Raw genomic sequence first — 9,065 nt, 5'->3', positions numbered from 1 at the left:
CAGGAATCAGGGATCAAACGACTCTGTATGGAGTGACGCTCCCGAAACGGCCCCTCCTACTCCCCCCAACGCTTGTCCGAGTCCCACACGCCGGCCCCCGCATTCTCTTTCTTCTTCCACTGGCTGTCTCTGCGAATCTTATCAAATAATTCACATTCTGGAGGGGGGGTGGGGGTGTATACCTGGCCTGTCACTGTGTGCCCCGCGTATCCGCTCTCCCCATAGCTGGATCTGAATGCCTCCGCTCTGATATTACCCCCAGGCCTCCTTAATGGCTGCTGGCTGATAAATGCATCACGGAAGCACAAGCATAGAGCAACAGCGCCGAGGTGAAAGTGAGCGAATGGAAATTGAAAACGTACAAGTGCATTATGTGGACAGAGCATGGCACGAAATCCACCCGCTGACTTTGTCAATCACATGGGCAGATGTGATATTATCTGAGATATCCTGCTGTAAAGACTAATGGTCACACTAACTGTGATCTTAAGATGGTGTTGTAAGACTCACCTGTTCAGCCTCTTTGTAATCTTTGAGAGCCACACATTCGCATCGGTCATCCTCTAGATTGTAGCCAGTCGTAATCTAGAACAGAAAAGGTTTTGTTAATATTTGAATCACTTAATATACTCCTGAGGTATATTTTATTGATTCAGGGAAAAAGGGAAAACAAACATTTCTCAGATTTTACAGACATTAAGCAACTGTTTTCAACATTGGTGATAATAATAAATGTTACCCCAAACATTTGAGTGGTAGTGTACTTTTTTTTTTTTTTTTACGCCAACAAATTTAAAATAAGCTTCAATAATTAAGCAGTACAATAGCACAAAAGTTCAAGGCTTACTGTAGGCTTTTTCATTAATTGTCCCCATTATTTTATTTGAAATAAAATAATAAACTAATAGAGCCTTTAAAAATCTATCCAGTGAAAACATCAAATATCAATATCAAAAAACAATTACGACAAAAAAAATTGAATCCAATTTTATCAGTTCCAGTGTTGGCCTTGTTAATTTTTCTGTTGGCAATTATTCTTGAGTGTTGTCACAAAACCCAATAGTGTTTAAACTTACAAATGAGATGAGAAGTGTTCCCTGAACGTAATATGAGTGATTGAAACATTTTGGACCCCATTTACACTTTAGCACTATCCATTTGTCATCAGATCTCATGTTAATATCAGGCATAAATAGTCAGCATTTAACATGTATAAAAGCTTTAAAATGTTAAATATAAACATTTAGGAACCACAAATCCAACAAATAAATGCCACTTATTAATAGTTATAGAGGCAGCCCATTAAAATAACACATCTTAACAAATACAATCCTTCACTATTAAAATCTTCACAAATCAACTAAATCAAATAATCTGAGTAAATTGTCCACAAAAACACTGCTACAAAACATACAAAATGTTTTTATTAAATCTTAACCAGGGGATTACGGGAAAACCATTTCATTACACATTTTAATGACCATGATTTTCAATGCACATGATAATTTGAAACAAAACTTCGTTTTAGGATATAAGTGCATTACAGAATCATATGAACAGAGGCGATATATTGCTCTCTGGCAACAGCTACAGAGCGCAATCAAAGACACATTATCCAAATAAATATAAAAGATCCCTTGGGATGAAGCCATAATCTACCGAAAAATCACATTAGACGCTCCCGCATTCCTTAAAAGAAAATGTTTTTTTCCTGTACTTGACTGCAATACAAGTGAAAACACTGTAAACATCCATGTCATGGAGGAATTTATATAAAATGGTTAAACTGAATTGGTTGCAAAAGCTTCTTGCTACCCATAAATGATTTTTGATGGGGAGTTCTGTATTCATTTTGAAAGCAGCACTGAAGACTCACCAGGCCATTGGTGTGGTTGCACATGTCCCAGAGAGGGATGAGGGCCAGTGTGACCCGACTTCCGTCTGTTGTAGGAATCTGGTTCTGACGGGTCATCACAGAGGACACTGCCCACCTGACAAACAAATGGCATTGCTTCATTACAGATTCAAAACTGGTTCAATACTTGTTACAGACACAGAACACGTCCAAAATAATGGGTAATTTCTGGACCATTTCAAAGTATTGTCTGCTAACACTAAAGGGGAATAGAATGGAAAACAGGATTTCTCTTGCTCTTCTGAAATCAGAGTTTAATATAGATCCAACACAAAATTCCCTTCCCAGTCCACCCAGAACATGTATGGACACTAACTGCAAAAACAGTTCACTCGAATCTTCATGGTAAAAATTTATTAAAAGAAACTTCATGAAGTCCACCGAAGACAACATTAGCAGTGACAAGACGCAATTCTATTCTCTTCACACATTACCCAACGGGAGCTCAGACTTGCATCATATTCAACAATCTGAAGATGAAAGGGGACCAATGATAAATTATTCCTTCACAGATAATTTGGTGCCAATGAAAGAACAATGAGAACAAACACCTCATTTTTAAAGGCCATCGCGTAGCCCTACAACCAACCTACATCTCATCTTCCTGCTCTTTTCTTTTTTTGAACCTCAGCAGGGAAGAGAATTTCCACTTTTTTTAACATGGTAGGACATTTCAACCAACCTGTAGTCATCAAAGGTAAAAGCATCCTTCAAGGGCAGTTTGCTGGCGTTCGGATGAGTCTGGGAATTGAAAATGAAGAACACAGAGAGTGGAGTGAAGGAAAAAGGAGAAAATAGAGAGTAAAGGACAAGAGAGAAGGAGATATGGAGGTAGAGGGGGAAAGGAGGAAAGAGAGCAAGAAAAAAAAAAAAACACACAAATCAGTCAGTGGAATTTCATTATGTGGCTGCCTAACAGATCCTAACAAGAGTGTAGCCAGGCAGAGAGCGTCCAGTGGTGCTATGCAAGGATCATGGTGGCATTAGCCCCCCATACATCACTGTCAACTTAATTTGTTGTGCCCAGCAGCCGTCATAAATCTGCTTCATCAATTTGTGCGACAGAGAGCCACTGGTGCCACAGAAATCTACATTTAAAGCCACAGACTCGCTCCCTCCAAGGGCTCATTTGCAGCGGGTGTCATGGAGAGGGAAAAAAAAAGCTACAATCCCATAGAAAGAAAAAAAAAAGTAGGGAGCAAAGAATGCCAGGGTCTAATTCAGCCGGCCCGTAGCAACCTCCCGAACATGCAAAATGAGCCATAAAAATAGACGTAGGTATGAAGCTGAGAGTGAAGGATATTCTTTTCCCCCACAGGTGCTCTCACGGCTGTGTGTGTGGCACTTGTCCTGTGAAATGAAGCACTGTACTCCACAATGAGGTACCGTGCAAACCTTAATGGTGCTGATATGTATATAACACAATATATCAAAAAGCTTGTGCTCGAATATCATAATCACGACTCAGGTGATCAGTCCATCACACAGAACAAGTGATAAAATTGCCCAACAGACACTGGAACCAAAACAACATAAAAGAAAAAATGAACTTGGCAGACTTCAAATTACATAAATCACTTACAGATGTGAATACAAAATAACTTCCTTAAAGGGCTTCTTTATGCACCAGGAGCTTGTAACACTCCAAAGAGAAAGGAAAAATTGAAATCGCATCATATGACCCCTTTAATAAAAACATCTCTTCGACATTAGGGTTTTCAACTCTAAGAAGTTTTTTTTAAAGAGTTCTGCTCATCAACATTGCTAAGCCCTAAACAGTTAAACAGAAAGTAAAATCAACATCCTGTAAATGTTTGAAAATATAATTCAGTTTTTTCAGATGTTTTGACACAAATGACAAACATCTGACCAAGGCTTGATGAAAATATATATTTTTTTAAATTGTAAAAATGAAAACAAAATACTTTCTAAACAAAATGAAATATTTTATTAGTTTACCTGCATGTCATGTGACCATTAACCAAACCGGGAACATGTGAATATTTTGTGAAATTAATGAAATATGAAGTATTAAAATTTTAGGTCGAAAAGGTTCAGCAGACAAAAAAATAAATAAATAAAATAAAATAATTGGAAATTCCTTCTGCAACCGATCAAGGCTAATTAAACTTAAATAGTATAAAAAATTCAAGTGAATAGCGATAAAAATTATAAAGTTCGTCATTATTGCACGACATCAGAAGACTTCTTTTATGGTGCTTATAAATTCATGCTATAAGCTTTTGTTGTATGGAAAAGAGCAGCATTAACACTCAGCAAAACATCTCCGTTTGAGTTCCATGGAAGAAAGTCATACAGGTTTGTATGGGTTTGTTGGAATGACAACAAGGTGAGTTAATTGCCTTTTTTTTTGTTAAAGGATCCTTTCAAATACAACGCAAACATTTCCAGGAAATGTGATCCTTCTCAGATGTTGTACGTGTGCTTACTGGAAAGGGGCGCAAACTCCTTCTGTCAACCAAGTTGCACCATTAGGCTCGCAAACTGAGGAATAGAAGCATACAAGCGCTCAGAAGTAGTGGCTAACTTTTACCTTCCACGTCTCTCCCCAATAATCAATTTCCCTAACACTAATTGAGCCCTGTATTCCCCCTCGCTGCTCTAGAACCCACACACACTTAGTGAAGACAGTGATACCTACCGTGTGGCCACATCATATCTTTGCCAGTGACTCAGTGTGTGAGCAGAGTACAGTCCAGTTTTGACATTGCTCTAGCCCTACAGCAGAGCATAAGAACTTGTATTTCAACTGTCCCCACTGTGTGCAACCAGGCAAAGGTCTAACACGCTCAGGAGGATGAAGGTCTACAGGTCAGCTGTGAATTCGCAAAGCATGATATAATAACAGAGCAAAGCCTGACCACTTCCTTTCAGTTTAACCCCAATTCTGGGAACAGGCCGACTTGGTAGCAGCGTTCACGTAGGGTGATGGACAACATTAAAAGATAAGTGCTGGGTAAAGCCAACGAGTAAGAATTCAGTGTCTTGGGTTTGAGCCTCACTGCAGATGAAGGGAAATGGTTAATGTAAGGATGGGAGGGGGTAAAAAAAGCATAATACAGGTTTTGATGGAAGTAATAGGGCAAATCTCCAGAGACTCAAGTAGTTCTCCAGATTTCCTGCAGGAAGATGTGCTGAAGCCAGCTAAACAAAGATGAAAAAAAAGCATCTTTGAGCATCAGTAACCATTATAGGCCAACTGAAAAGGGTTAAAGTATCGTTAATGATATTTTCAGCTCTCTGAGAGCTGAATACTTGAGTGCCCAAGTACCTTAATAGATTCAATTAAGGCAATAATTAGTTGAACAGAGTGATAAGGGGGAAGGGCGAACCTGGCTGCAGAAAAGCCATGAAGAAGTCTGCCTGGATCCCTCAGAGCGCTGAGGGTTAGGATATTTAATCCTAAAAATATAGGATGTGCGCACATACAGAGGTAGTTTGAGACGAAACAGAGGTAGTTTTAGACGGCACGTTTGATGAGGTGTAGTTTTTGGAGATGAAGGGCAGCTGCACCGCTGCAGGTTCGGCTTGTGATGCATTAGCATCACCAGAGAGAGGTAATTCATCATGTGCCACAATGGCACCATGGCTCAGAGAGAGACGAGGGGGAACGGCCCTGTAAATCAATTAGAAAACAAAAGCTCCAACCACGAGCGCCTGCTCTCCTTAACGAGGACGGCGGGAAACGCGGCTAATTGGCCGGTGGCCTCCAGGAGGTCTTTCTGGAGCCGAGATCCCCAAGCACCGCATCCGCCGCACTGGCCGGCATTAGAGAGCTCGTCATCCGTGCACATGTTGAGGTTCAAACGGGATTGATTTTACTCCTTACTTTCATTATGTCGACTATTCAACATTAGAATTTGTGCACTTAATTTAATTGCTAAAAATGATGAAACGAACGCATGCCTACGGCGTCATTCAACGTTGCAAACTCTTTCATTTTCTGAGCTGCATCAGGAAGGTCAGACAGATATCTTCCCAGGTGCAGAGAGAGGGGGTGAGATGAGAGTATACCACTGGGACCCTGTTCATTTCTCATCAACAGCGGCAGATGCAGCACAGCAAGGTTATTTTGCATTCGCTGCATACCGGGGTCACCTTATGAGGTTCACCTCCCCCACACACACACACACACACAAGCATCCAGCCCCAGTGAGAAAGGCGCGGCTATCATTGGTCCCCCGCGGACACGGGATGTGCTTGGATACTCCTCGGAGGGCACCCGGCGTTGACAACAGCCTATCCCCTCTTCACGCAGTCAAATATATATATAAAAAGCTCCTCAATTCCAGCAGGTGAAGGGCCTTGCTTTCTCAGTTCTTCCCGAGGAGAAGCAGAGAGGAGGGGGGAGGCAGGGACCAGATAAAGCAGGCGGTGGGAGAAGAAGGGGGGGCTGGGGTTGTCAGTCATGTGTGGAAGGTACAATCAGGTCAATTCAATTCAAAGCCAATGTGACAACCTAATTTTCCAGCCCGGTCATCTGCGGCCGCCTCAGAAGGGAGGCTGACATTGACAGTAGTCATTACAGTGACACTGGCTCCCAACCTGAAGAGCCTAGAGGAGAGTAGCGGACAGGACACTCACCGAAGGGCCAGCAAGACAACCCTACCCCTCAACTGAACCTCTCTAGAAAAAAAAAACAGAACTTCAGATGAGCAAAAAAAAAAAAGTTATATGTTCATTTCACTCCGAAATCCTGCCTGAACGCACACAGAATGAATCTTTCTGTTCATTAAAAGATTTGCACGGTGTGATCATTACGCCAGTAGGTCATGCGGTCCTCCAGCTTTATTTTAGCAATACAAACTTTAACCAAGTTCGGAGTTTCAGAGGAAGTAATGTTTCATTTGAAGCTTAACTCACTTCTGCCACCTAATGGACAATGAAACGTTCACTGCATATGCAAATTGATAAAATTTTTGATGACTGATGCCAAGGGCTTAAAGTAGCAGATGCATATATTCCAGTTTATTGTGTTTCCTGTTATTTGTCTCTGTCGCTGTATAGAAAACGGTATAAATACACTTGATTAAAGTTATTAACAGAGTACGAGAAACAATAATACCGCTCCTAATTACACTCCAACCCCCTTTTATAAACTAGAAAACATTTAATAAAGAAAACGTCAGCAGATTTGCAGACAAAATGACAAATACATTAACTATTTGCATGAATATTTGATGCCTTATCTTGACAGTAATGGGAAATATTAGTTTCTTTTCCCTAATTGACAGTCATCTAATGAAAGAAACTAAATGTACCGGCAGAGATTTTGAATAAAAATTGGGGAGAACTGGAAGAGCATATTATTGCTTCCTTAATAGCCAAGAGGAGGTCCAAGAAACGGGATAAAATTTATTGGACAGCTTCAGTCACACTGAAATGAACTGCCATCTCAATGTGTCATTTAATAATCATAAATCTGCATATTCAAGATTTTCATCACAACACTGAAATTACATTTTATGGTAATATAATGCACTCTTTGTAACCAAAGTGGAAATAACATGTTCTAAAACTTAAGAGGTTAGGCTACCACTGAATATTAAGCACAGATGCTTCACTCGACTTAGGTAAAAGCAGTCATTTCTGATTATTATTTAGTTTGAATGGTGGAAACAAGCAGATGTCTTTACTTTTGCAGTGACAATAAGATATTCTGTTCTTAGTCTAAGTAAATTAATTTTATTCCTTATTGAAACAGAGCAAAAAGTATCACACCATTTGGCATTTCATAGTCTTTTCTAACACCAAAATCTAAAACTTTTGGACGTGAACGTTGTTATTTAAAAGCAAACTAATTCATGCTCATTCATATTTTGCTTTCAACACTACATTAAAGGATAAACATCTCCCCCTGCTGGCCAAAGTTTGCCACTGCGACACCATCTTTGAGCCATGTCAATGGCAGCTTATCAGGGGCCCTGAAATTGGGTGCAAGAGGGCATTATAAAGCTCCTTTTACCCATCTCCAATGTGCCTTCAACGGCAGGGATCCTTTTAAAACTGGATTTCCTCACCTCAGCAGACAGCAGTGCAAAGGACAGCTATTCATGTGGCTAGAGAGTCTGAATAACTTGTGGTGCTGATTGCTTAAAGAGCCCTGCACTCAAACGGCTGGCAGTCCATGTATAAGACACAGATAGGGCTATCACTCACCGCATTCATCAAAACTGCCATATGTATGAGCACAACTCTATGAATTAACTGAAGAAAGTTTGTACTTTTGTGGTGTATTCAGGGACATCCGTAGCTGAAAAGTGAGACTAGGTGCCTATATTAAGCCCTGAAGTTATATTGTCTGGAAAAAGGTAAAAATATGTAAAACAGTATGCAGAATGCAATAGTAACTGATTTTAGCTTTAAAACATTTACACACAAATAAACAGACAATTAAGAGAGCAGCTGTGTGACTTACGTGGATGACTTTGTAGAAGTAGGCATACTGCCGCGCTGTGTTTTTGTATTGACTGAGTACGTCCTGTATGGCTTGTGTGGCCAGCAGGTGGCGCACTTCATACTCTTCAAAGTACAGGGGTGTGTCGTAGTCAGCAGGCAGGGTCTTGATGTAGGGCAGCCAAGGTGAGCTGGGATTGGCCCGTTCACACAGCAAGTGTAGAGCCAGAGTCACATTGCCCATGGCCTGAAGGATCCGGTCCTGACTGTACAGTTGCCCTGTGAAAAAAAGGTGAATTTAGGGTTCTGTCTGCAAATGATTTCTAGACATTAAAACACAACTAAAGTTCACTACATTTCACTTTCACACTAGGTTTTGATGTGGATGTGTGTTTAATTGAGCAGCAAGCTTGGTATGTTTGAAAGCCCAAGACTGCAACACAAGTCATAAAGGCAAAAAGGAACCCCTGCATAAAGGAGTTCATATCAGGTCATCGTAATTTGTGTTCTTTTTTTACTAGTGTTGTTATTGTTAACTAAAACTATTAAAATTATTTTTCGGCAATTGAAATAAAGCTGAAATCAAAGAAAACAATTAGATAAAACAAACATTTAGAAATGTTGCCTTGGCAACTCACTGAAATAGGCTGAAGTACTAGAATCACATAAAATGACTAAACTTAAACTACATTAAAATTATATATATATATATATATATATATATATATATATA

The 9,065-nt window shown here is 40.0% G+C and overlaps 1 pseudogene; it reads right to left on the bottom strand.

The window, feature by feature from the left end:
• The window catches only part of LOC107680782 (histone-lysine N-methyltransferase setd3-like), a 28,284-nt pseudogene that overhangs the window by 5,151 nt on the left and 14,068 nt on the right, over positions 1-9,065 (bottom strand).

The sequence above is a fragment of the Sinocyclocheilus anshuiensis genome, unplaced genomic scaffold (assembly GCF_001515605.1).
Source record: "Sinocyclocheilus anshuiensis isolate Anshui unplaced genomic scaffold, SAMN03320099.WGS_v1.1 scaffold869, whole genome shotgun sequence".
In the NCBI taxonomy this organism is placed as follows: Eukaryota; Metazoa; Chordata; class Actinopteri; order Cypriniformes; family Cyprinidae; genus Sinocyclocheilus; species Sinocyclocheilus anshuiensis.
Note: the sequence above shows the minus strand (reverse complement) of the source record. Positions and strands in the feature narration are given on the sequence as shown.